Raw genomic sequence first — 26,363 nt, forward strand, 5'->3', positions numbered from 1 at the left:
ATTCTTCCTCAGCGTCTACTTGACCAAACCTCCCTTTTTAACATCAAACTGATATCAAAGGTCGACTAGGGGTAATGGAGGGCATCCTGTCTTCTAGCCTAAAACCCCCATTATGCCACCCCCAAGCCAGAAAGGAGGATCATTGAAAGTGACTGTGAAAGGGGAACCTTAGCAGAGGTGAAGGGACATGAAACATCATTGGGCTGCAACTCCCATCCAGCCACCTAGCCCATTGTTGGTCAGTTTCAGCCTGTGTGCCTGCCACCCTTGGAACCGCCTGGCAATGCCAGTCCTGGCAGTTCTCACCTCAAGAGCCTGCCTAGGGAGGTGTTTCGGTGCTGGAGGAAAAGCCTGGCATCCTCTCCTTCTCCCCTCCTATGCCCTGGTGTGCCAGGCACACTCATGGAGATGGGATGGTGGTGGTGGGGCTCACAGGGCCCTAGAAATCCCAAGGGGTTTTGGATGAACCCCATGGAATGTCCCTGCACCCTGCGGAGTTTAGCTCCATTCCCCCAGGGGCTGGTGAGAAACACATTCTTTCAGAACCAAATAAAGGCATAAAGGTATCCTATAGCACCTTTGAGACAAACTGGGAGGAAGGAATTTCCAACAGAAGCTCTTGTGGACATAGTTCACTTCAAATCAACTGCAGGAAAAGAGATTCCACCTCAACATTAGGAGGAACTTTCTGACAGTAAGAGCTATTCAACAGTGGAACACACTCCCTTGGAGATTTTGGTGGAGTCTCTTTCCTTGGAGGTCTTTAAGCAGAGGCTGGATGGCCATCTGTCGGGGATGCTTCGATTGTGACTTTCTGCATGGCAGGGGGTTGGACTGGATGGTCTTTGTGGTCTCTTCCAACTCTGTTTCTTTTTCTCATCGTAACCAGATCTGACATGTCAATTTGCACTAGTTTTAGCTGTGAAAATGTACCCCTGGCCATTGCCAAAACCTAGCATCCAGGTTCAGAGTTAGGTCCAGGAAGAAAACACCCAAACCGTGAGCCTGAGATTTCTATGGGAGTATAGCCCCAGCCAGGAATGGGAGAGTCCCTGTTCCCTGATCTGCCTTTCGTGCAGAAGCTGCAGCCCATACAGGCTTTGTTCTGTCCATGGCCCAAAGCATGTCCTAAGTCCCCCTTGTGCTTCTGCCCAGTTATACTGCCTTGCTCCTCATCAGAAGATCCAGGTGAGCCACTTGCATAGAGATGATGCTTGTTTAGGGGCCTTAGTGCTGCCCACTGCTGCCACCTAGTGGCCAAGGGGAGGGAACATCAGGCAGGAATGAAGACATATATTGGATTACAAAAGTGGAGTCCTTGTTGATATGCAAATAAATTTTAAATTTCCTGGACTTTGCCCAGTTGCCACATGGCCAGAGGAAGAGCCGCCAGCCTGCTAAAGACACCCTCCCCATACTATCTAAACTAAGGACAGAAACAACAAAATGCAGGCATCTTACTAACATCTCTAATTTTTCACCTGTTTGGATTGTAACATCTTGCCTGATGAAGAAGCCAGTGGAGCTTTGAAAGCTTGAAACAGGTATATTGTGCATTTCAGTTGGCCAATAAAGGTATCAATGTTTGTGGATTTTTGTTTGAATTTACTAAATGGCCAACACAGCTACCCCTGAATATTTTCTGGATACTCCCTCCCTCCCCCTCTGCAAACACAGCACAAGAGAACAGATCCCACACCGATACAAAGGGCCAACTGTACTACTCTCGATTTAGACGCTATACTTCAATTGATGCAGCCTAGAATTGCATTGGCCTTTTTAGCTGCCGCATCATACTGTTGGCTCATGTTCAACTTGTGGCCTACTAGGACTCCTAGATCCCTTTCATACATATAAGTCTCATTAAGTCTGGTGTCCCTCATTCTATATCTGTGCATTTCATTTTTTCTGCCTAAGTGCAGTAGCTTACATTTTTCCCTGTTGAAATTCATTTTGTTAATTTTGCCCAGCTTTCTAATCTATTAAAGTTATCTTGAATTTTGATCCTCTCCTCTGGGGTATTAGCTATGCCTCCTAATTTGGTGTCACCTGCAAATTTGATAAGTATGCCCCCTATTCTTTCATCCAAGATTGATAAAGATGTTGACTAGTACTGGGCCCAGGACAGAACCATGTGGGACCCCACTGGTCACTTCTTTCCACGATGAAGAGAGTGGTGGAGTCTCCCTCCTTGGAGGTCTTTAAACAGAGGCTGGATGGCCATCTGTCAAGGATGCTTTGATTGAGAGTCCCTGCATGGCAGAATAAGGTTGGCCTGGATGGCCCTTGGGGTCTTTTCCAGCTCTAGGATTCTATGATTGTAAGAGGAGTCATTGCTGAGCACCCTTTGGTTTTGGCCATTCAAACAACTACAGAACCACCTAACAGTTGCATTGTCTTGCCTGCATTTTACTAGCTTGTTTGCAACAATATCGTGGGGGATCATGTCAAAGGCCTTACTGAAATCTTTCCTCTGTATTAATCATAAAATCATAGGGTTGAAATTTTTAACACATTTACCTGATGAAGAAGCCAGTGGAACTTCGAAAGCTTGCATTATATGTCTTGTGCATTTCAGCTGGCCAATAAAGGTGTCACTCTTTAGTGGATTTTGGTTTTAGTTTTATTATGGTGGAACACACAGTCAAACCTGAGCAGGCTGAAGCAACTTCAGAGAACCTGGAGAACAGCAGAGGTTTGGATCCAAAGGTTCTGTTTGATTGTTGGTTCTACAAAGGCATGGAGAACCCTTCCATTATGACAAGAATGCTTCTCTGAACCAATGTGGAAGAGGCAGCATTGTCCAGATGAATTCCGTCTTCGTTTGGACAGATTCCAGGACCCAGTTCAGGGTTAGAAAGATGGAGCCAGCCTCCTGCAACTACATTTGCCAGCCTTTGGACTATCCCTTGGTTTTGTATGGCATCCTATTCATCATCATCACCAGAGCGGCAATCTGGATCGTAAAAGGTTTGGGAACCACCAAGTCTTATGATGAACACCTGAGGGAGCTGAGCTCAGTTAGCTTGGAGAAGAGGAGAGTTATGACAGAGCCATTTTAGACATCCCAAGGGGCATCATGTAGAAAGTGGAAATAGTTTGTTGTCCGCTGCTACAGAGGCTAGAACCCAAACCAAATGGGTGCAAATTTCAAAGAAAGAGATTGCCTCAAGGGCTCTCCTTCTTTGGAGGTCTTTAAACAGAGGTTGGAGTGAGGGGACATCTCACAAAAGCACTTTAGTTGGGGATTCCTGCATAGCTGAAGGGCGTGGACTGGTTCTAGGTTTCTGTTATTCTTTGCACCATGCAAAGTAGTTTTAAAAACTGATTGGATTTTTAAAGTATGCTTGCAAAGAAAAGAGGGGGAGAAAGAGAAAGAGAGAGAGAGAGAGAGAGAGAGAGAAGGAGGCAGAAAAATGGAAGAGGAAGTACAAAAGATATGAATGTGGATGAGGCATATACATGCCACAGCTCCAAAGACTAGGACACAGAGCAATGGTTAAAAAACTAAAGGAAAAGAGATTTCGCCTAAACATTGGGAGGAACTTCCTGACAGTAAGAGCTGTTTGACAGTGGAACACACTCTCTTGGAGCATGTTTGAGTCTCCTTCTTTGTAGGCTTTTAAACAGAGGCTGGATGGCCAATTCTCAGGGGTGCTTTGTTTGTGAGTTCCTGCATGGCAGAATGAGGTTGGACTGGAGGCCCTTGGGGTCTCTTCCAACTCTAGGATCCCATGAGTCTAAGATTTAATTTATTTCATATTAGCTGACCATGGTCAGTTATGCGCCAGTAAAGCAGACCAACTCAACACATTGGTAAATCCCACTGATTCAATGATTCTCCTCTAGTCAGGACTATTTTCAAAAATACATTTTCTTGACATTGACGTCCATGCGACACTCATTCCTGAGCAGCTAAAGCAGTGAGATATTCTGACTGTCAGATGATAGATGATGGACGTTTATCTCCCTGAGCTTGACTGTAACAGTCCAAGGACAGAGGATCCAACCCCATTGACCTTCTGTTAGATTCCACATCAAAGAGACATTATTTAGAAGAGTACGCAGGTCTACCAATCCCAACAATGTTTCCAAAGCCAAACTGAGATGCTGTAGTGACACTTCCAACCCAAAGGGCTGCCCTTCCTGAGATCCTGTCTTCCTTTCTCTTCCAGGTGCCTATGTCTGGGAGAGAGAGACGTGGCTTTGGCCTTCACGAGATGGGATCAAATGCCGTGCCTCCATTCGCAAGTTGCTTTGCAGCAACACATCATGTGCCGTGTGCGAGCGTGCAGCCAGGGAAGCTGAGAAAATGATGCATGCTCAAACATCACTCCGTACCACTTTGTACACTGAGGGCTCCAGCTTGGCATGTGCTGCTGGTCTGAGAGTCTCCATGTCTGTCCCACGAAGTGCCAGTGAGCCTGCTCCTGACTGTGGCCCCCTCCTTCTGGACTCAGAGGCAGCCGCTTCATCCCCACAGTTGGTGCCCCATTCTAGGACTAAGGAGCAGGAAGAAAAGGGGCTTCATTCTGTTTGGAAGACCACCACTGCCTTTAGGGAAGGGGATGGGTGCTCTTGTTGTGCCCCCAGCCTTCTATCAACCAGCCATGGAAAGGCAAGCAGAGGTAGTCTGGAGGACAGTGACAGTGAAAGGGACAAGGAAGAGCCCATTAACTCCTCTTCCAGCGCATCCAGCCTGTCGGTCACCAGGTGGATGCAAGACAGCCTCTATTCCAGCCTGACAACATCACTTGAATCACATGAGAGGTACCACCTTCACCAGCGTGGCCAACAGGAAAGCTCTTCTCTGAGTGACAGTGATTTGTCTTCTTCTGAGAGCCAGGAAGAGGGGTCTTCAAGTCCAGATTTCCTTCCCACACGAAGGCAGCATTTCTTCTGTTCATCCCAAAATGCCTCATCTGTGAGTTCCTATGAAAGTGTCAGATCACAAGGGGCTGTTTTTGCTGGCATGGCCACTCCCTTTGTAACGGATGCTGCACGGACAATCTTGGAAAAGCACCTGCTTATAAAGAGAGTCCAGTATAAAATGGGACTGCCTTCTGTCCTCCTCAGATCACTCAGGGCCTTTTTGCCACCGGCTCCAAATCCCACTTTTCGGCAGCCCCCAGAAGAGGACCTGATGGTAGTGACAAGGCCTCAATTGTTCCCCTTCAGGAGCATGGCCACCAGAAGGACATTGGAGCACCATATGAAGAAGATGGTGTACCACAGGTGCTGCAGGCTGCCCAGGAAGGTCCGAAGGGTTCTCAGCCGCATGGAAGGGAACGGTTCCCAGTCCACTTGGGACAGGATGGCAACCTATTCATTCACAGAGGGAAACCTCACTGGAGTAAAGGGTCAGAGGGCAGGAAAGACGCGTTGGCATGTATTCCGCCATGCTTCTGCAGCTGCCAAGGACTGGCCCCTTATGTCCCCACTTCCCCTCCAAGCTAAACTCCAAATTCATGTTGGGAAGAAGTCACTCCAGATTGGACAAGAGGCATTTCCTACACTGGTGGTGATTTCTCAGAGAGTCACTGGCCCAGAGGAACAGAGGAAGCTGCCCTTACCCAAGTTGATCCCACGGCACAAGAGCCGTCCGCAATGGCGTAATGGACCAAGCCTTCGTCTCCGGAGGAAGGCTGACTATGTGGAGATGAACCTCAGATGCAAATCTCTCCAGATCTTGTGGACCCTCCCCTCCTGGTACACTCAGTCCCTGTCCAAGGTGATACCCAGTCCATTTGAGCCACCAGCATTTGCTCCATCTAACGTGCACCGCACCGTTGAGTTCAGAGAGGCAGAAACATCATTTCTGCCCCACTGTACACGACAGCTCTTGGAGTCCCACCTCATCCGGAAGAAAGTCCAGCACCAGTGGGGACAGCCTGGGCTTGTCCAGCGATCTGTGGAGAGCTTCCTCCCAGATGCACCACTGGCCGCTGGCCGCTGTGCTCCTGTACCCTGCTTCCATCTTGATGTGGAGGTGTTCCCAAGTGGCTCCCTGTCTTTGCTCAGCAATGAGGCCACAAGGCAGCTGGAAGACCACATCAAGAGTAAGATTGTGGAGAGGAGGTGGGGACTTCCCAAGCGGGTCATGGAGTCTCTCCACCATTTCATGCCAGGCTACCCCACCCTGACAAAGGAGTCTAGAGAGGACAGGGCCACCTCAACGTCTTCCCGAGGCAAGAGAATTTGGAGGAGAATAGCTTCTGGTGAGGAGCTAAATCTCCTGGGGCAATGTCCAGGACACAATCAATATCCAATACTGCAACAACATGTGGCCAGAAAGCCCCTTGAGATCTACCTGGAACTGGCAGGTTCTGCATTTGATGTGTCCGCAGCAACTGCTCACCAGGCCAAGGAACCTCACAGCCTCCCTAAAGTGGTGCCACGTGGGCTGAAAGCCCAGCAGCTGCGGCCCCAAGAGCTCTGCTTTATGGAGAAGGGCGTCCTAGGCCATATTGAACTCAACCTCATCCATAAAAACTTGACTCTCAGGTGGGGTCTGCCCACACTCTACCAAACGTCCCTCTCCTCTCTGTTTGAGGATGACAAGTTTCAGGTAACCCCTCCTTCCTTAACCCACAAAGGCACCGAGTTTGAGTTCTTCTCCACAGAGATTCCATTCATTGCCCAGAAAACCCAGGCAGAGCTTGAGTGGCATATAAGAAAGAAGAAGCTGCAGCACTTATGGGGGCTGCCTAGTCTTGTCCAGAGTTCCCTACAGTGTCTTTTCCCAGAGGCCCCCCACATGCAGAGACCCGGACACATGGATGTGGCTGCCCTTCCTGCTCAGCTCTCCTTCATCAGTGACACCACCACACAACAGCTAGAGAGAAATGTCCAGAAAAGGACCACCTTCCAGCAATGGCACCCATCCAGGAGAATCCTTGAGTCCCTCTGGCTGGTTTGTCCAGAGACGGTGGGTATCGCAGGTGCAGAACATGGGATGAGGAAATGGAGAATGACGGCAACATCCTCTTCACATCCTCCTCGGGTGCTCCTCACACTGCAACCTGAAGCCCTGGAGAAGGTGATGCTTCACTTCAATAAGAAATGTGTGGTGGTACCTCTGGGAACTTCCCCCGCCCTGGCTATACTCTCTTCATCGCCCCCATCAAGACAGACTCTGCCCCAAATGATCCTCCCTGGCCAGAGATGCCCAAAACCACGCTGCCACTTCCTGCCCTTTCTGCGCCTGGAGGACTTGGACCATATTGAGCTGACTGTGCAGCACAACCATCTAATGTCCCTCTGGGGGCTGAGCACCCATTACACCTCCTGTTTCTTGAAGCCTCCCAGGGCCAGGAGGGCAGAAGCTGTGTTGTTTCCAGACATGGAGACACAAGAAAGGGAAACCTTGGAGCTCCACTCTAGGAGGAATCGACACGAGTGGGGCTTCCCAGTCCTTGTTCAAAGGTCACTTAGGGGCTTCTCAGAAACACAGACACTGTTCCTCTCTGATGTGGACCGAGAGACCTTAGAGCACCACCTCAAGAAGAAGCGTCTCCAGTATGAATGGGCCCTGCCCAGTCTTGTCAAGAGGTCACTTGCAGGATTCATGCACATGGCTCCTTCCATGCAGCCCCTTCAGAAGTCCAGGGCACACATCCAGGTCAGGGTAGAGGAGCCCTCCTTCCTCCCTTCTGGTGCCTGCAATCTTCTGGAGCAACATACGGAAAGGATAAAGCAACACCAGCAATGGGGTCTGCCCAAGAAGATCCGTCAGTCCCTGAAGCATTTAGGGTTTCAATTCAAGTCAGAGATCATAGGGAAGAAAGCTCTTAGGCCTCATCTTCCAACCACTGAAAGAAGCTGCAGGGAAATATCAGGAGAGCTGGATGTGGGGAGAACCAGGACATCTCCTTCTCTTTCTCCTCCTGAACATCAGCCATTCTTCATGGTTGAGTGCAAGGTTTGTAGGAAGATGCATCGCTTTTTCCTTAAGAAGAGTGTGGAGGTGCTGCTGGGTGTTTTCCCAGATCTTGCAAAGGAATCCTGGCAACGTGTCTCTACCAGGCCAACCCTCAGCAAGCCAGTCTCCCTCTGCCTCCAAGTCCCCCCACAACCCCGCCACAGCTTCTTGCCCTTTTTATGGAGGGAAGAGGTAGGTCAATTGGAGCTGGCAATTCTGCGCAGCCACTTAGAATCCATATGGGGGCTGGGCAGAAGCTACACTGGTGTTGCGAATGTGTTGCAGAGCAAACTGTTCTCCAGGACTCCAAGATGTGCCAAAGATGGCATTGAGTTCTCAGAGGAGCAGACCCCATTCCTCCAAGACCAGGTCAGAGAGGTTTTAGAACTGCATGTGAGGAAGAAGAGGCTGGAGCATGAATGGGGCTTCCCAGGGCTCATTCTGAAATCTTTGGATGGCTTCATGCAAAGGCCTCCCCCACAGGCCAATCCCCCAAAGGCTGAAATCCAGGTCCATGTTCTGCGGCAGGACCTCACCTTCCTTCCACAAAGGGCTTGCAACCACCTGGAGTTCCACATTCAGAGGATGAAGCTACAGCGGCAATGGAGGCTGCCCAGAAGGGTCCTGGATTCCCTCAGGGTCCTTTGCCCTGAGTCTGAGACACGTCCCTCTGATGCCAAAGAGACTGTGTCTTATGGGAAGGCCTTCCCCCATTGTTCTTTCCATAGGGAGGATTCTGGGCTCTCCTCCCTTGGCAGAACTAAGAGGAAGGTTCTCTCCTTGTTGGAGCCCAAAATCAGGAACAAGATACAGGTCCACTTGGCCAAGAAGTACATGGAGGTGCAGCTGGAAGCCATATCAGATGTTGCCAGCCACTCTTGGGTGCAGATGGCCCTTCCTTTAAGAAAGCCCCTCCCCAGGCTGATCCCTCCAGGTGTCATGCTGCACCAGCTCCGCACTTCCTCCTTCCCATTTTTCCATGCAGGGGAAGCGGATCAGATTGAAATGTCTGTTAAGTGCCACCATTTGGCATTCCTGTGGGGCCTGGGGACCAGCTATGTGGAGGCTCTGGGTGGGATGATGGAGCTCAAACTAGCCCTTGAACATCCAGAGCCAAGGTGGACCCACATTGAGGTAGAAACACTCTTCCTCCAGAAGAAGAAAAGAGAAGCATTGGAAGCTCATGTGAACAAAAAGAGACTCCAGCACACATGGAGCTTGCCAGTCCTTGTCCAGAAGTCACAGATGGCCTTTGTGCAAAAGGCTCCCCAATCGCTCTCTCGGCAGAAGACCAAGATCGACATGCACATCATTCAAGAGGAACCATATTTCCTTCCCCAAAAGATCTCCAGCCGCTTAGAATTCCACATTTATAAGAGAACCATCCAGAGACAGTGGGGGCTGCCCAAGAGGGTGTTGCAGTCCCTTCGCCTGCTGTCTCCAAGTGATGGGGACAAACTCCATGTGCCAAGAGCACCCCAACCTTTAGTTGATCAGATCTGGAGGAGCTTCCTCCAAGGACCCAACCTTGGAACAACCTCAGAGGGTTTACCAATGGGAGCAACACACACTGAGAGGGATATCTGGAAAAGGAGAGAAGCAGAGAGTACACTGGAGCCCAGGATCTTGAAAATGATGCAGCATCACTTAGCTAAGAAACATGCAGAGGTCCAGTTTCAGGCTCTCCCAACTGTCCTTGGGATCTCTGAGCAACAGGAGAGTCCCTTAGAAGGAGAATCCTTTCCAAAGCTGATCATTCCTGGACATGGAACCAAGCAGCCTCGCAGCACCACTCTGACTGTTGCATCACCAGCAGAGATGCGGCAGATTGAGTTGGCTGTTCAGCGGCATCGCTTGGCTTCCTTGTGGGGCCTGGGCACCAGATACGTGGAAGGGCTTGCTGGAATGGAGCCTGGCTTGCCCACCCTGTTCTCCAAGTACAGACAGACGGAGGTTGAGTTCTTGGAGATGCAGACACCCTTCCTCCAGGAAGTGGAGCGAGAAGCACTAGAACTGCATGTGAAGAAGAAAAGGATCCAACACACATGGGGTTTTCCAGTCCTTGTCCGGAAGTCACTGATGGCCTTTGTGCAAGAGTCTCCCCAAGCACTCTCTCAGCAGAAGACCAAGATTGATGTCCACATCATTCAAGAGGAACCATCTTTCCTTCCCCAAATGATCTCCAGCCACTTAGAGTTCCACATTCATAAGAGGACCATCCAGAGACAGTGGGGACTACCCAAGAGGGTGATGCAGTCCCTTCGCCTGCTCTCCCCACGTGTAGGAGGTGATCTTCATGTGACAAGAGCACCCCGGCCCTCTGTTGACCAGATATGGAGCAACATCCTCAAAAGGCCCAGCTTTGGGACAACCCCAGGCAGACAGGCGAATGTTGAGTTCTTGGAGAGGCGGACACCTTTCCTCCAGGAAGTGGAGCAAGGAGCACTAGAAATGCATGTGAAGAAGAAGAGAATCCAACACATGTGGGGCTTACCAGTCTTTGTCCAGATGTCTCTTGAGGGATTCATGCACAAAGCTCCTTCCTGGCCCAGCCATAAAAAGGAGCAGGTTAAGGTCCATATTGTGGTGCAAGAGTTATTTTTTATTCCCCTGGCCACCAGGAACCATTTGGAGCAGCACATAGAGAGGCGGATGCTGCAGCACCTTTGGAGGTTACCTAGGCAGGTGCTTGGTTCCTTGAAGAGCTTCCTCCCACCAGCCGGGTCAGTGACCGTTCCCCGTTCTTCCATTAAGGAACTTGGAGAGGATGATGTTGATGAGGAAAAAGAACAAACAGGTCAAAGATGGAAAGGGGTGTCCCATGCCTCATCCCCAGAGCAGAAGTGTGTAATGCAGAGCCATCTCAACAGAAAACACCTTGAGATGGACCTGGAAATGGGCCCTGGTTCTGTGAGGAAGTCTTGGGAAAGGTCCAGCTGTTTGGAAAGGGGGTCGCTTCCTATATGGAGTCCTGCTGGTGGGGTCCCACTAGTTGCAGAAGGAGTGAATGTTGGGCCATTGAGCCCCCCAGAGGCAAAGGCTTCTTTTGTTGCTGCTGGAGAGAGCCCACATGCCATGGAGAAAATCAAAGAAATGCTCCCATCATCCACAGAGGAAGTGAGCAGAGGTGGAGAGAGGCCATCGTCCTTCATGAAGGATGGGAATAAGCTGGAGGAGAGCCCAAAAAATGCCACAGGAACAGTGATTCCTGGGGAGGGAACTCAGGCTATGGAAAGAGTCAGCCTTGGCTCTGAGACTCCACTACAGGCTATAGAGGAAATGAGCCTTCCTGGGCCACAGACTTCACAGGACAAAGAGGATGAAAGCACCCCTGAATCTCAGAGTCAATTGACCACAGAGGGCATGACCACCCTTACTTCTTCAAGCCCTCAGGCTTCAGAGGAAGAGAGCACTCCTGTGGCACAGAGCTCACAAAGCATGCAGGAAGACAGAACCTCTAAATCACAGAGTCAATGGGCCACAGAGGATGTGACCACCCTTGTTTCTTCAAGTCCTCAGGCTTCGGAGAAAGAGAGCACTTCTGGGGCACAGAGCTCACAGGGCACAGAGGATGATAGCACCCCTGATCCATCAGGCTCACAGGCCGCAGAAGATACCTCTCCTTCTGGGTATCAGAACCCACAGGACATGGGAGAAGAGAAGATCCCTGATCCATCCAGCTCACAGGCGACAGAGGAAGAGAGCATTCCTGGGCCACAGAGCCCACAGGGCACAGAGGAAGAGAGCACCCCTGAATCTCAGAGTCCACTAGTTGTGGAAGGAGAGTGTTTCACTGGTGAAAGCACTCAAGATGAAGATGAGCTGCACAGTCTTGTTGAGGCTCCAAGGGCCATGGCCAGAGCTAGTCTTCAGGTGGAAGAAGGAATGAGCTTTTCCAGTGAGAGTCCACATTCTACAAAGGAAAAATATCTCCATCCAGCTAACTTAGGTAAGAGTTCGAAGGCTGCTGAAAAAGACAGCATCCCTTCATCTCTGGAGGAAGGGAGCCCTGACAGTGGAAAGGAAGCAACAGTCAACAAGGAATCCCCAGCAACAGCAAGTCCACCAGGACAAGAGGGGATGCCAGCTGCCCAGAAACATTTCAGGGGGAAAAGGGAAATGACCAGTGCATCTGAGAATCGCTGGAAAGCAAAGCAAAGGGGTATACGTGGCCAGAGCGTGTGGCCAGGCACAAAGGAGCACATGGGTGCCTACTCCAGAAGGCACAGTAGATGGGGTTTTCCTAAAAGGATCCACAGGATGCTGAAGACATTTTTGCCTCAGTCACAGCCCAGGTCTCTCAGCTGTCCCAAACCAATTCAGAGAGTCAGAGTCCGAGCTATGGCAGAAGCAAACCTGGATCCTCGATCAGGCCTGCGGGAGAAATCTCTGTCCTACCATTCTGAGCTGTTGCTTCAAGTGCAGTGTGGTGGAAGAATCGGTTCCTGGGTGTCTGCTGAACGGTCTCTTTTCCCACCTTCTCCACAACTTTATCCCTCCATGGTGATTCCAGAGGAAAGCGGCCATCTGCGGGTGACAACAGATGGGAATGAGGCAAGAAGCACCTGTCTCAAGGGAAGAGCATCACAGGACAAGCCAGCACAAAGGTCCATTCTTCACATCCATTTGCAGAAAGCAGCCCCAAAGGAGGAGTCAGTGATTTCTTGTGAGCCAGGAAACCATGAAGTTATGCCATGTTCCCCTCTTACTGTTCAGCGCAATGAGTTTGATTCTGGTCCCAGCCGTGACCAACTCTCCTCCTCCTCTTCGGAGCTCAGCTCTGCAGACAGCAACACTAAGCTGACTCCGAAAAGTCACATTGAAAGATTGCTTTGGGACAAAGGGAAGATTTCCCGGCAACTGGAATGCAGCCTCCAGGGGATGGTGCAGAGCAGTCACTATTCCCTGTCATTCCCTGCAGGCCACATCCTTGTTGCTGGAAAATCCAAGAAGCCAGAATGGGCATCTCCATCGCCAGGGGTCTCGCATGTTACTGGCTCTCCCAGCGTTTGCCAAACAGCAGTAAACCAGAGATGCCCCATCTGTGATCCTTGTTTTTCCTCTGCAAGGAACATAATGGATACCAGTGTCCCAGACAGTAAAGGTGTAGATGAGGAAAACCTCCTCAGGCCTTCTGAAGCATCAGTGCATCACCTGCTCTGTGCTCACATCTCCGAAAAGGCCTTGGGATCCTTCCTTCTTCCTCCCTGTGACATTTCCTCACAATCCACCAATGAAGACTTGGTTGTTCAACTGATCAGGCAAGCAGGCAGGAAGCGCCAGGAGAGAATAAGAAGAGAGTTCAACAAGAGTAAAGCCAAAGAGGACCATGAGGAAGAAGTGAGGCTCTTGCAGGAACACTTGGGCCATGGTTTCCCTGATGGAAGGTCAGAGATGGCAGCAGAAGAGTCTCCTGGGGATCTGAAGGACTGGACTGATGGAGTCTCACCTAAGGAGGCCACTCAGGGCATGGAATTTCTTCCGGCCCATGGAGGCACAACAGCTGATGAAGAAAGTGGTGAGGCTTCAGCTGTGGGCTCTGAAGAGGTCGCAAGAGAATTGGGACAGCTGCCCTCTCCATCCTCTTCTCCGGATGCAGAGAGTGACCTGCCAGCCCCTCCATCAGATTGGTTTGAATCAGAAAGAAATGATGCAGGGAGAGACCCTGAGAGCAGCACCAGCAACCTGAAGCCCCCAAAAGCTTCTCAGGAAGCTCCTGCCCACCTCCCCAAGGAACAGCCCCCACCAGCAGAAGACCAGTCCCAATTCAGCACGGAGTGGGAGTGGGAGACAGTTGGGGACTGGGACAGTGACAGCATTCAGACATATGACAGCAAAGGCTTGGCCAAAGAAGAGGACAGCGCTGGTCATCAGGATGGATGGAGGAGACCAAGGGGGCCATCTTGTTCCAAGGATGAAGCCCCCTTGAGATCTCATGGTCAAAGGGTCTCATCCAGCACTGACAAAGAGGCCGCTGAGCGCATGTCTATCATTGGCTCCATCTTGGAGAGGAAGCTGATGCTGAGGGATGGGATGAAGGTCTGGCTGCAAAGCCAGGGGACAAGGAGGGCTGCCTGGAAGGAGGGGGACCGGGAAAGAGACCCCACTCTTTATGGCCTTCTAGAAGAGGAGACAGTGAGAGAGTCAAAGGAGTTTCACCGCCTTGAAGAGAAGATCCGATCGAGGCGCCGGGTGTTATGCGGCTCCTCAGAGAGTGAGGAGGAGAAGCCTGTATAGCTCATTTGTTCCAAGTGTTTTAGGGGCTGGGGGGCTTTGTAAATATTAGTGTGGCCAGTAAATAATAATAATAAACCTTTGTTTTGGTAACAGGCCATTTTATGTTTAGGATCCTTGCTTTTTTCTTTACACTTAGGAGTTTATCACATTGGGACAAATTTTGGCATTAAAGAGAGATTAAAGCACATTTAAAGCATCCTGCAAACAAAGCGAAAATGACGAGTAAATGCGTGAATAATTAACACATGCATTTACGCAAATAAAGTCATATTGGAAATGCATTGTCGCTGAAATCCTGAAAGTAAAAAGATGCAGGTTAATGCTTCTTTGTGAGCACTTTAATGACAGGTTTTGTGCAACATCATGTGAAATTGTTTCACATGATTATGCAGTTTCCCCGGGATATTCATGGGATAAACATCCAATCTCCTTTGTGTGATAAACTCCTTAGTGGTTTTATTGGTTTCTTGAATCCAGTTGACCATGGGCCTTGGCCCCACCACACCTTTGGGGCCTCTCAAACTGTACCTTCCTCCCCTCTCCCAGGTAATCCTACCTACACATCCCTCCCTATGAATAATTCAACCACACAGAGTTCACCCATGCTTGCTGTCATAAATGGGAGTCCCTCCAGCTTCCTTCCCTGATAAGAAAGTCTTAAATGCTGGGGGAGGTACATTTCAATGCTTCAGCAAACTCAAGCCCAGGCTGTTTGCTTGGAGGGATGCTGCGGCAAACACTTGCCCCCCCCCTTCCTCTCCTAGCACAACAGCACAAACACACACAGGCAACAGGGTCCTCTAACCTTGTGCCTCCTTTCCCCCTCTTGTCCCACCAAGAGACGAGGAAAGAACCAAAGGAAAAAAAAAAAAACCTCAAGCCTACTCTCTGTGTGAAAAGGCAGGTACCCCCCCCCTTTTCCTCACACCAGAGCAAAAGAAAAGAATAAAATCCTCCTTCCCTCTCCTCCCACCGAGGAGATAGGAACCAAAATCCAAGCCTGTTACCTGTCCTAAAGGGAGAGAGAGAAACAGAAAGAGAAGAAATTCAGCACAGAGTTTCCTTTTCCCGCCCCCAGGCAGGGAAAGAAGAAGAGAGTGAGAGAAAGGAGAGACAGAGCCAAAGAACCCAACCTCTCTTTAAAGTACCTAGCTGCACTATAGCTCCCAAAGCGGAAACACCCTTGCCTAGCAACCAATGCTTCCAAAAGTCCAAAAACCACCGCTGCCAACCATGTGGTGACTTGGGGGCCTTTCCCTGGAGCCCTTGGCGCCCTGTGCGTGGCCCTTTACTCCCAGGAAGTCCCCTCTTGTCACACTTTCCCTTCTAGGGTCTCCTAGATCTCCATTCTTGCTCCCTGTTGAGCAGAATGAGACCCCTGGAGGTCCTAGAGTCCCGCTGCCACCACCCAGTGAATCGTCAATTTTTCAAGCACACACTGGGACTTGCTTGAAAGAGAGATCTAGTTTCTGTCTGTACTACCCAGAGCAATCAGTAGCCGAGTCCAGGCACGTGTACAGGAGCAAAAGAGAGACAGCTGATACTTTTAAAAGGAAGGAGTTTATTTTAAAGAAACAGCATAGAATAAAAAGATATCATTCGTGCAGAGCCACCTTGCTATGCAGGTCTAGAAAAGCATAGTTGCAAAGAGTTCATTTCACACAAGCCATTGTTGTGAGTTCTTGGATGCAGGGAGGGCTCCTTGCCTCGCGACCTGCATTCCCCTGAGTCTGTGTCTCCCAGACTCCAAGAGACAGCATCTGGTTCCTCCCTCAGGAGAGGATCAAGGGAGAGACAAAGAACGCATGGCCGCTAAGGGCCTTTTAACGATTTCCCATAGAAAGTTCTTGAATCTCGCGGTCCTAGTCTCTGATTGGTCAGTTAGACCTTACATCAGCTATGATGCCACAGCTCATTAGCATGTGATGTCATCTCTCATTAGCATGTACCTACTCCCAGATTAACCCTTTGTAGTTCAGGAGAAGCCTCAGGTGACTGGAGGACCAGTCATCACAGAGGGTCACATCACAGGTGATGGGATGGCAACTGACCAGTGAGATGGGACAGTTGGGAGATGGTTCTGAGAGAGACACTTTTAAAGGCTGGATGCAACAGGAAGCTTTTGTCTTGAGCCTTCCCTTTGGGGCCTGGCTACTGTATGTAAGTCTGTCTGCCCGCCTTCTGGCCAGCAGTGAAAACTAAGCTGATGGAACTGGATAATGGAGTCCAGGCTCCCAGCTATCCAGAAACAGTAAGGACTACCTGGGACCTCTTCCCCTCTAGATCTGCATCACATCGCTCCTCCAATGTTGCTGGACTGCTGCACCAAGAATTCCTTACCCTCAGCTATGTTGTCTAGCACAGCTGGGACTTGTAGTCCAACCAAACTTGGAAGGGCCACCTGATTCCCACCCCACCACAGCCTTTCTTCAAATGTTTGCTTTTTACTTTTTGGTGCTAGTAGCGTACAAACTACATATCATTAGATGCCTGTTCTATTCCCCCCTCTTTTTTAAATACTCCATAAAAATCCTCAGATTAGAAGATGTATTTTATAGGAAGTTTACAGTTTACAGTACACAATAAACTATCTACATATTAAAACAGTTAAAATAGGTAACATTTTTCCATCAGCAATGACCTAGTAAGAATTCGCTAACTAGAAAACTTACCTACCTAGTCTGGAAACATCTTAGTGGAATGAACATTTGAGCAAAACAGAATCTAAAATCCAAAACACCCTGCAGAAATAATCCAGTTTGAGACCGCTTTAACTCTCCTGGCTCAGTGCTAGCGAATCCTGGGAACTGTAGTTTGTTGTTGAACCAAGCCCTCTCTGACAGAAGGCCAAATGTCTCACGAAACTACAGTTCCTAGAAATTCCTCAGGTTGAGCACCCTTTTCTTTTTCTGAGAAGACGGAGGCAAAGAAGGTGTTTAGTAATTCTGCCTTTTCTCTGTCTTCTGTTAGCATTTTGCCATCTTCTCCACGCAGTGGCCCTATCGTTTCCTTCTTCTTCCTTTTGCTGCGGACATATCCAAAAAAAGCCCTTTTTATTGTTCTTAACCTCTCTAGCAAGCCTGAGTTCATTCTGCGCTTTAGCTTTTCTGACTTTACCCCACAAATGCCTGCTATTTCTTTGAATTCCTTTTTTGTGATTTCCCCCTTTTTCCATTTCTTATACATGTTCCGTTTCAAACTCAGCTCAGTTGAAAGTTCCTTAGTCATCCATCCTGGTTTCTTGAGACACCTCCCGTTTTTCTTTCTCACTGTTTGAAATTGTGCCTTCAGTATCCCCCTTTTGAGAAAGTCCCATCCGTCCTGAACTCCCTTCCCTTTTAGTATTTCTGACCACAGGATCACCCTCAATACTTCTCTAAGTTTACTGAAATCCGCTCTCCTAAAGTCTAGAATGCGTGTTTGACTATGCCTGGCTTCTCCTTTCCATTGTATAACAAACTCCAGGAGAACATGGTCACTTCCACCTAATGATCCCACCACTTGCACCCCATTAACCAAGTCATCCTTGTTGGTTAGGATCAGATCCAAAATAGCTGACCCCCTTGTTTCCTCTTCCACCTTTTGGACCATGAAATTGTCTTCCAGGCAAGTGAGGAATTTGCTAGACCTTGAGGATTTGGCTGAGTTTGAATTCCAGCAAATATCAGGATAGTTGAAGTCACCCATCACTACTACATCTCTCTTTTCTGACAGTGTGGTCATCTGTTCTAGAAAGACATCATCCAATTCCTCCGTCTGACTTGGGGGTCTGTAGTAGACTCCCACCATAACATCCTTGTTGTTTCCCTGCCCTTTGATTCTTATCCAGATGCTCTCCACCTGGCTTCCAGGATTGATGTCCTGGATCTCTTCACTGGTGTAAATATGTCTGACATATAGTGCTATTCCTCCTCCTTTCCTGTTTGGCCTATTTCTCTTAAAGAGGTTATACCCCTCTATTTCTACATTCCAATCATGAGACTCATCCCACCAGGTTTCAGTGAGGCCTATTATATCATATTTGCTTTGTTGTACTAGGAGTTTGAGTTCATCTTGCTTATTTCCCATGCTCCCATGTCAGTAGGCTTGACCAGTCTTGTCAGTCTCTCTGTCACATCACGGATCTTTGCCCCTGGGAGACAACACACCTCTCGAGACATCTTGTCAGGCCTACAAATCACTGCTTCTGTACCCCTCAGCAAGGAGTCCCCCACTATGACCACATGCCTCCTCCGAGGCTTAGCAGCGACTGTTCCCTCGGGTGGGACTCTCAGGCTCCCCTGCTCTGTCCCTGAAGTCTGTCCATGCTGCTCTTCTTCATCCTTCTTGATAAGGGAAAGAGCTTTGAATCGATTCTCTAGCTGCAAGTTCCCCGAACAATCCCTTCTTGGCCTACTTCTCTGTGTGACATTCCTCCAGCTGTCTGCCTCCTGTGTATGTGAAGTGACCTCCTCGGCTCCAGCATCTTCCTCTGCGTGGTATTTGTCCAGGATTGTTAGTTCTGTTCTGTCCAGGAAATCCTCCTGCTCCCTAATATGCTGAAGTGTAGCTACTCTGGACTCCAACTGCTGCACTTTCTCCTCCAAGAGGGCTACCAACTTGCACTTAGGGCATGTGAAGTTCTCCACGTCTGTAGGCAAGAAGACAAACATCCCACAAGTGTTGCAGGTGACTGCTGTGGTTCCGTCAGTGTCCATACTGAAAAGTCTTAGGAAATTACTGGAACAGGACTGTGGTTCCTCCTGAAAAAAAGAATCCTCCAGAAAACACCAACATTAAAGCCCCTGATGTTTCAACAATTTGTGGCAGTGATCTCAATCAACTCTGCCTCTGCTGTAGATTTCCTTGGATGAAAAAAAATGAAATAAAAATAGAAATAGAACAGAGCATGCGGCTCTGGGAGGAGTAATATAGAGCTAGTCTGCTAGCTCTGCCCCTAGTGACTCACAGATGTCCCTCACTGAAGATGTGACTACAAGCACACTCTTCCTAGAATTTAAAAAGAAATTAAACAGTCACCACTTACAATGGCTGCCCAGCTACCTCTCTCCTCCTCCTCCTCTCTGTAGCAGGAACTGCTCTGGAGAGGCTCTGGGAGGAGTAATATAGAGCTAGAACTAGACTTCAACATCTTAGGGAGCAAGAGGCTTCCCTGGACAGAACAGACTGGACAGTCTTGGATGGGAAAGTTGCTGGGGAGGAGCAGGTCACTTCACATACACAGGGTGTAGGCAGTTGGAGGAATGTCACACACAGAGGTAAGGAAACCAGGAATCGTTCTTCTCCCTTAGCAGGGATGATGAGGAACAGCATCAGGGACAGACTTCAGGGACACAGCAGGGAAGCCTGAGAGTACCACCACAGCCAGCCTCTGCTTAAAGACCTTCAAGGAGGGAGACTTCAACTCTCTCTGAGGGAGTGTGTTCCACTGTTGAACAGCCCTTACTGTCAGGAAGTTCCTCCTAATGTTGAGGCGGAATCTCTTTTCCTGCAGCTTGCATCCATTGCTCTGGGTCCTATTCTCTGGAGCAGCAGAAAACAAGCTTGCTCCTTCATCAATATGACATCCCTTCAAATATTTAAACAGGGCTATCATATCACCTCTTAACCTTCTCTTGCCCAGGCTAAACATCCCCAGCTCCCTAAGTCATTTCTCATAGGGCATGGTTTTCAGACTGTTCACCATTTTGAACAACCTCCAGTTTCTCAATGTCTTTTTTGAATTGTGGTGCCCAGAACTGGGCACAGTATTCCAGGTGGGATCTGACCAAAGCAGAATACAGTGGCACTATTGCTTCCCTTGATCTAGACACTATAATTCTATTGTTGCAGCCTAAAACTGCAGTAGTCTTTTTAGCTGCCGCATTGCACTATTGACTCATGTTCAACTTATGGTCTACTTAGGTGTCCTCCCTCATTAACATCCCTGCCTCTCTAGGAAGCTGAGCACTGGCTTCTTTCACCCTTTGAGGACTGACAGGAGCGCTGTATTATTAGCTCCCCACTCCCTCCTCTGTGCTGCCTACAAAGCTTTAATCTGCCTCCTTTTGCGCCTTAAAGAGGATCCTATGAAAAAATGCTGGGATAGCATTCAAGCTATACAGTGGTACCTCGGGATACGAAATACCCAGGTTACGAAATTTCCGGGATACGAAAAAATCCCATAGGAAATAATTGTTCCGGGTTACGAATGTTTTTTCGGGTTACGAAAATTTTTTTGGTGCTTTTCGGCGCTATTTCACACGGAATCGCGGCTTTTCCCCATTAGCGCCTATGGCATTTCGGCTTACGAAGGCTTTTCGGCTTACGAAAGCGGCCGCGGAACGAATTAATTTCGTAACCCGAGGAAGCACTGTACTTGGAAACTACCCCTTTCTCTCCCATTCATCCCGACCTCCTTTGCTTAATATGCATCCTGAGGAATAATTTTGTGAAATTCACAAGATTGAGCCTACTATTGTAAACAATGCCCTGGGTCCCAATAGTCTTCAGCAAGGAGAAGAGATGATCGACAGACCTTCAGAACTGACATCTAGGGCACTGCTAGTTTTAAATGGCTTCTCTCCTGTGTGGGTCCTTTGATGTGTGTTTAGACTTCCACTCTGACTGAAGCTCTTTCCACATTGCATGCATTTATATGGCTTCTCCGCTGTGTGGGTCCTTTGATGTGATTTTAAATTTCCACTCTGACTGAAGCTCTTTCCACATTTGATGCATTCATATGGCTTCTCTCCTGTGTGAGTTCTTTGGTGCCCAGAGCAGGCATTACTTTCTCTGAAGCTCTTTTCATATTTCATGCATTCATGTGGCTTCTTCCCTATGCGAGTCCTTTGATGGGAATGCAGATGTCCACTATGTGAGTTCTGTAATTTTTTTTTTGGGGGGGGGGGGAGGATGGGATATAAATAAATAGAATAATGATGATGTAAAGCCACTTGCAGGGAGAACCTTTGTGGCTAAAAAGCAGGGTAGAAATATGTTAAAGAAATAATAATTGTAATTTCAACCACGAAGAGCATAAGCACAAATAATTAATATGGCAGAGTCAGAGAGGAATGGTGGTCACCTGCGTAACATTTGGATCAGATGGAGAATAAAAATGCAAACGTGACCAGCTTGCAGGGAGGCTTGATCCAAATGTTACCCAGGTGACCATTGTCCCTCTCTGACTCTGCCATATTAATTATTTGTGCTTATGCTTGTCATGGTTGAAATTACAATTATGGCAATTAGAAACCAGTCACAATAATAATAATAATAATAATAATAATAATAATAGATTTATATGCCACCCAATTGCTGGGAATCCAGGCGGCTTACAACAGAGGGGATAATAGACGGTTCCTTACCCAGACAATGTGGCCTGTGTTCTTACCACAGCAATGCACACCGAACCAGCCTTGCTCTCCTGCTTTCATAGAGTTGGAATTTGTAACTTGGAAGATTTTAGCATTCTCTCTTCCTCTCCTCAGACAGATAGGGTTTTTCTGCATACAAACTCTGCTCTCCACTCCCTCATTTAAACATCCCATTTGCTCCTACTGAATCACAGGGCAATAACTTTGCAAACGGGTAATCTAACCAAGTGATTCAGGCCAGGCCACGTTTTGGGAAGCTCTCTCACGTTAAAGAGATTTCTCCTGCCCTGATGGGTCCGCCATCTTCCTCCTCTCTCAACTTTCTTTGGAAAGATGGTGAGATAACGATTTCTTCTTTACTTGAACTATTCCTTAGCTAGATTAGCATATGGCCTTTATGTATATCTTAAAGACACTAGTAAACGTTTGTTTAAACTGAAAGCTACTTGTGTTGTGTCTGAATCAGTCTCAGTTCTTACAGGAGCATTGGCAGGATACATGTAGACAGGGCGCCGCCATTTTGACGTATAATAATAATAATAATAGCTTTATTTATATACCGCTTTTCCAGCATGATCAAAGCGGTTCACATCATATCAAATATATCACAAGTACAAAGAATAAAACAACTCGCAGACCAGACATCTAAGGTAACTTCTGTGAGGGGATAATTTTCTTTAAGAAGAGTCAGGAGGGTATGCTAAACAGAAGAGATGAGTTTTCAGGAGTTTCTTAAACACATCCAACGTGGGACTAAGTCGAATCTCTTCCGGAAGTTTGTTCCAATATTTCGGAGCTACCGCTGAAAATGTTCTTTGGTGAGTTGTTTCCAGTCTCACCTTGGGGTACTCAAGTATGTACTTCCCTGATGTTCTGAGAGTGCGAGGCGGATTGTGTAGGGAGAGGCATTCCCTCAAGTAACTCAGGCCCAAGCCATATAGGGCTTTATAGGTAATAACCAACACTTTGTATTGAGCCTGGAAGCTAATTGGCAGCCAGTGGAGAGATTTTAAAACAGGTGTTACAGTGGTACCTCGGGATACGAAATACCCAGGTTACGAAATTTTCGGGATACGAAAAAATCCCATAGGAAAACATTGTTCCGGGTTACGAATGTTTTTTCGGGTTACGAAAAAACTTTTGGTGCTTTTTTCGGCTTTTTCGCACGGAATCGCGGCTTTTCCCCATTAGCGCCTATGGCAATTCGGCTTACGAAGGCTTTTCGGGTTACGAACGGTGCCACGGAACGAATTAATTTCGTAACCCGAGGCACCACTGTATATGGTCCGACCTTGAAGTTCCGGCGACCAATCTGGCTGCAGCATTTTGGACTAATTGAAGCTTCCGAACCTGGTACAAAGGTAGCCCCATGTAGAGCGCATTGCAGAAATCTAAGCGAGAGGTTACCAGTGCATGTACAATTGTTTCAAGGTCCTTTCGGTCCAGACAGGGAAGCAGTTGGCGTATCAGCCGAAGCTGATACCAAGCACTCTTGGCCATCGCATCCACTTGAGATGATAACTGCAGAGATGAATCCAAGCGTACTCCCAAACTGCGAACATTGTCCTTTAGGGGAAGTGTGACCCCATCCAGGACTGGATGGCAAATTTCCCTGTCCGGACTTGGGGTGCCTATCACTAGTACCTCTGTTTTCTCCGGATTCAGCCTGAGTTTGTTTTTCCTCATCCAGCCCATTACTGACTCCAGGCAGGCATCCAGAGGAGAGGTGCCATCCTTAGTCACTGTAGCAGTCGGAGACATGGAGAGATAGATCTGGGTGTCATCAGCGTACTAATAACACTGAGCTCCATGGCTCCGGATGATCTGTCCCAGCGGCTTCATGTAAATGTTAAACAGCATGGGGGGACAGAATGGCGCCCTGAGGGACGCCAGATGTCAGCTCTCTTCTACTAGAGCAACTGTCCCTCAGCTTCACCATCTGGAACCTTCCCGAGAGGTAGGACCGGAGCCACTGGAGCGCAGTGCCACTGATACCTAACTCTCTCAGGTGTCCCAGAAGGATACCATGGTCAATGGTATCAAAAGCCGCTGAGATGTCCAAGAGCACCAGCAGGATCACACTTCCCCTGTTGATGCCCAGACGGAGATCATCGACTAAGGTGACCATGGCAGTTTTAACTCCGTATCCCGCCCGGAAGCCAGTTTGAAATGGGTCCAGATAATTGGTTTCATCCAAGACAGCTTGGAGTTGGAAGGCAACCGCTCTCTCAATCACCTTGTCCAAGATTGGTATAAAAGGGAGACCGGTCTATAGTTGCTCATCTGCAGGGGATCTAGGGAGGGTTTCTTCAAAAGTGGTTTTACTATAGCCTGTTTTAAGGCGGATGGAAATATTCCCTCCCGAAGGGATGTATTAATTATGAGCTGTAATGAAGATGTTATTATATCCCCTCCCTGAGCGGTCAACCAGGATGGGCAAGGGTCAAGAGAGCAGGTCGTCCTTCTCACGCAACCAAGGAGCTTGTCTACTTCATCAGTACTCACAAACTCAAAACGATCCAGAATAACCTTGTTTCCAGAGTCACTGGACACCTCTTCTCGTGATTCTATCAAAGGACCAGCGTCAAGATCAGCCCTTATCTGAGAGATTTTATCGGCAAAAAAGTCATTGAAAGCGTCGCAGCAGGCTGTAGATGGTTCTAATAAAGGGTTCAGGGTGGCTGGCAGTTGTGTTAGTTCCCTAACCACCCTGAACAGCTCTGCTGGATGAGACTCTGCCGATGCAATCCGTGCAGCACAGAATGAATTCTTTGCTGCATCGATTGCCACTCCGTAGGAACGTAACATGTTCTCATGGAGTGTCTTGTCAGAAATGCGCTGATGTTTCCGCCATTAGCGCTCTAGTCGTTGCGCTGCCCGCTTCATCTGGCATAGATCTTTAGTGTACCAGGGTCTTCTATTAGAAGCGGGCTAGCAAGGACGCTCAGGAGCGATGCTGTCTATTGCCCTGGTAAGGTTCTTATCCCAGTAATTAACCAGGGTTTCGACAGGGTTGCCATTGTTCCCAAACATAGAACCCTCTAGGGGTTCTTGGAACCTTTTGGGTTCCATCAGCCTTCGAGGGCGGACCATTCTAATAGGTCCTCCACCCCCGAGGGGTTTTTGGATTGTGGCCTTCAGTCCTACCTCGACCAGAAAATGGTCCGTCCATGACAAGGGGGAAATCTCACTTACTTCCGCCCATGGATGTTCTCGGTCCGTACTGAAAACCACATCGAGTGCATTACCAGCACAATGTGTTGGACCTGAGACCAGTTGGGACAGGACCATGGCCGTCATGGAATCCATGAACAGCCGAGCCGCACATATGAAGTATGTGCTAGGGTTAGGGAGCGTCTGTAAAGGACGCTCTGAGGCAACCCTAGCACATACTCAGTACGTGCTAAAAGGCCCACCTGGACAGGGCCATAGTTAGAGAAGGACACTTTTCTGCTACTCTTATTATTTGAATTTAGATCTTAACAGGCATAGCTATTAATATTTTTGATCTTACCTTCCTTCCACCTGGGCTCCACCCATGCCTTAGCTCCTGGACTTAAGGAGGAAGGCTGGCCCTCCTCCTTCCCTCCTCTTGACCATCTGCCAGGGAATGCTGGGCTGCGTGAGTGTTTGCTGCCTTCCTTCCACCTGGGGTTTGCATTTGGGGTTTGTGAGTTGGCCCAAAAAGTGTATTGCTGTTTTGTGGGTTAGGGATTTCGGTCTGTTTTGCTCCATGCCTGACACTACTCCATGCCCGAAACTACCAAGGTCTGGCACAGAGCTCCGATCAGGAGTGTGCAACGGAAGATTCTGGCTCAGCACACAGCTGGGGACTTGTGCCAAGGAGTCAAGGGGAAACTAGAATCATAGAATAATAGAGTTGGAAGAGTTAGTCCAACCTCCTGCCATGCAGGAAATCACAATCAAAGCATCCCCGACAGATGGCCATCCAGCCTCTGCTTGAAGACCTCCAAGGAAGGAGACTCCACCACACTCTGAGGAAGGAGTTTGTTCCACTGTCGAACAGCCCTGACTGTCAGGAAGTTCCTCCTAATGTTGAGCTGGAACCTTTTTTCCTGGAGCTTGCATCCATTGCTCCAGGTCCTGTTCTCTGAAGCAGCAGAAAACAAGTTTGCTCCCTCCTCAATGCGGGCCATACACTGAATGAATGAATGAATGAATGCCACTGTGACACACCATCTTATGTAACCTTGGGGTTCATTAGAATCCTAGAGTTGGAAAAGTCTCCAAGGCAGGAGGACAGAATCAAAGCCCTCCCTGGGAGAGATGGCTGTCCAGCCTCTGCTTAAAGACAGCCTCCAAAGGAGACTCCACTGCCCTCCATGGAGGCAGCAGCCTCTTCATAGAAGCCTTGAATCCTAGAGTTGGAAGACACTGCAAGGGCCATCCAGTCTAACCCCCTTCTTCTGCCATGCAGGAAGTCATCATCCAAGCCCTCCCCAAAGTTGGCCATCCAGCCTCTCTTTGAAAACAGCCTCCAAAGAAGGAGACTCCAGCACCCTCCATTGAGGCAGGAGCAGTGTTTGTGTGAGTATATATATATAGCCATACATACAGTGTATACACACACACACACACACGTTTTCCTATAGGCCAGTATTCTCCAATGATTGCCTATTGGCAAGTACTGATATATGTTTTATTACCTCCCATTCAAAATATTCAAAGTACCGTAAGTACAAATTACATTTAGCAGCCCTTGACTTTGCAGTTTTGTACAATACTCTGGGGTCAACATCTGCCAGGCATTGACCATACAATTGAGCCGGAGGAGCTACAAATGCCCAGAGTTTTATCTAGCAATCTTTAGGTCCTTCGCTGTGCCT

Source organism: Sceloporus undulatus, chromosome 2, assembly GCF_019175285.1.
Source record: "Sceloporus undulatus isolate JIND9_A2432 ecotype Alabama chromosome 2, SceUnd_v1.1, whole genome shotgun sequence".
NCBI classification, from domain to species: Eukaryota; Metazoa; Chordata; class Lepidosauria; order Squamata; family Phrynosomatidae; genus Sceloporus; species Sceloporus undulatus.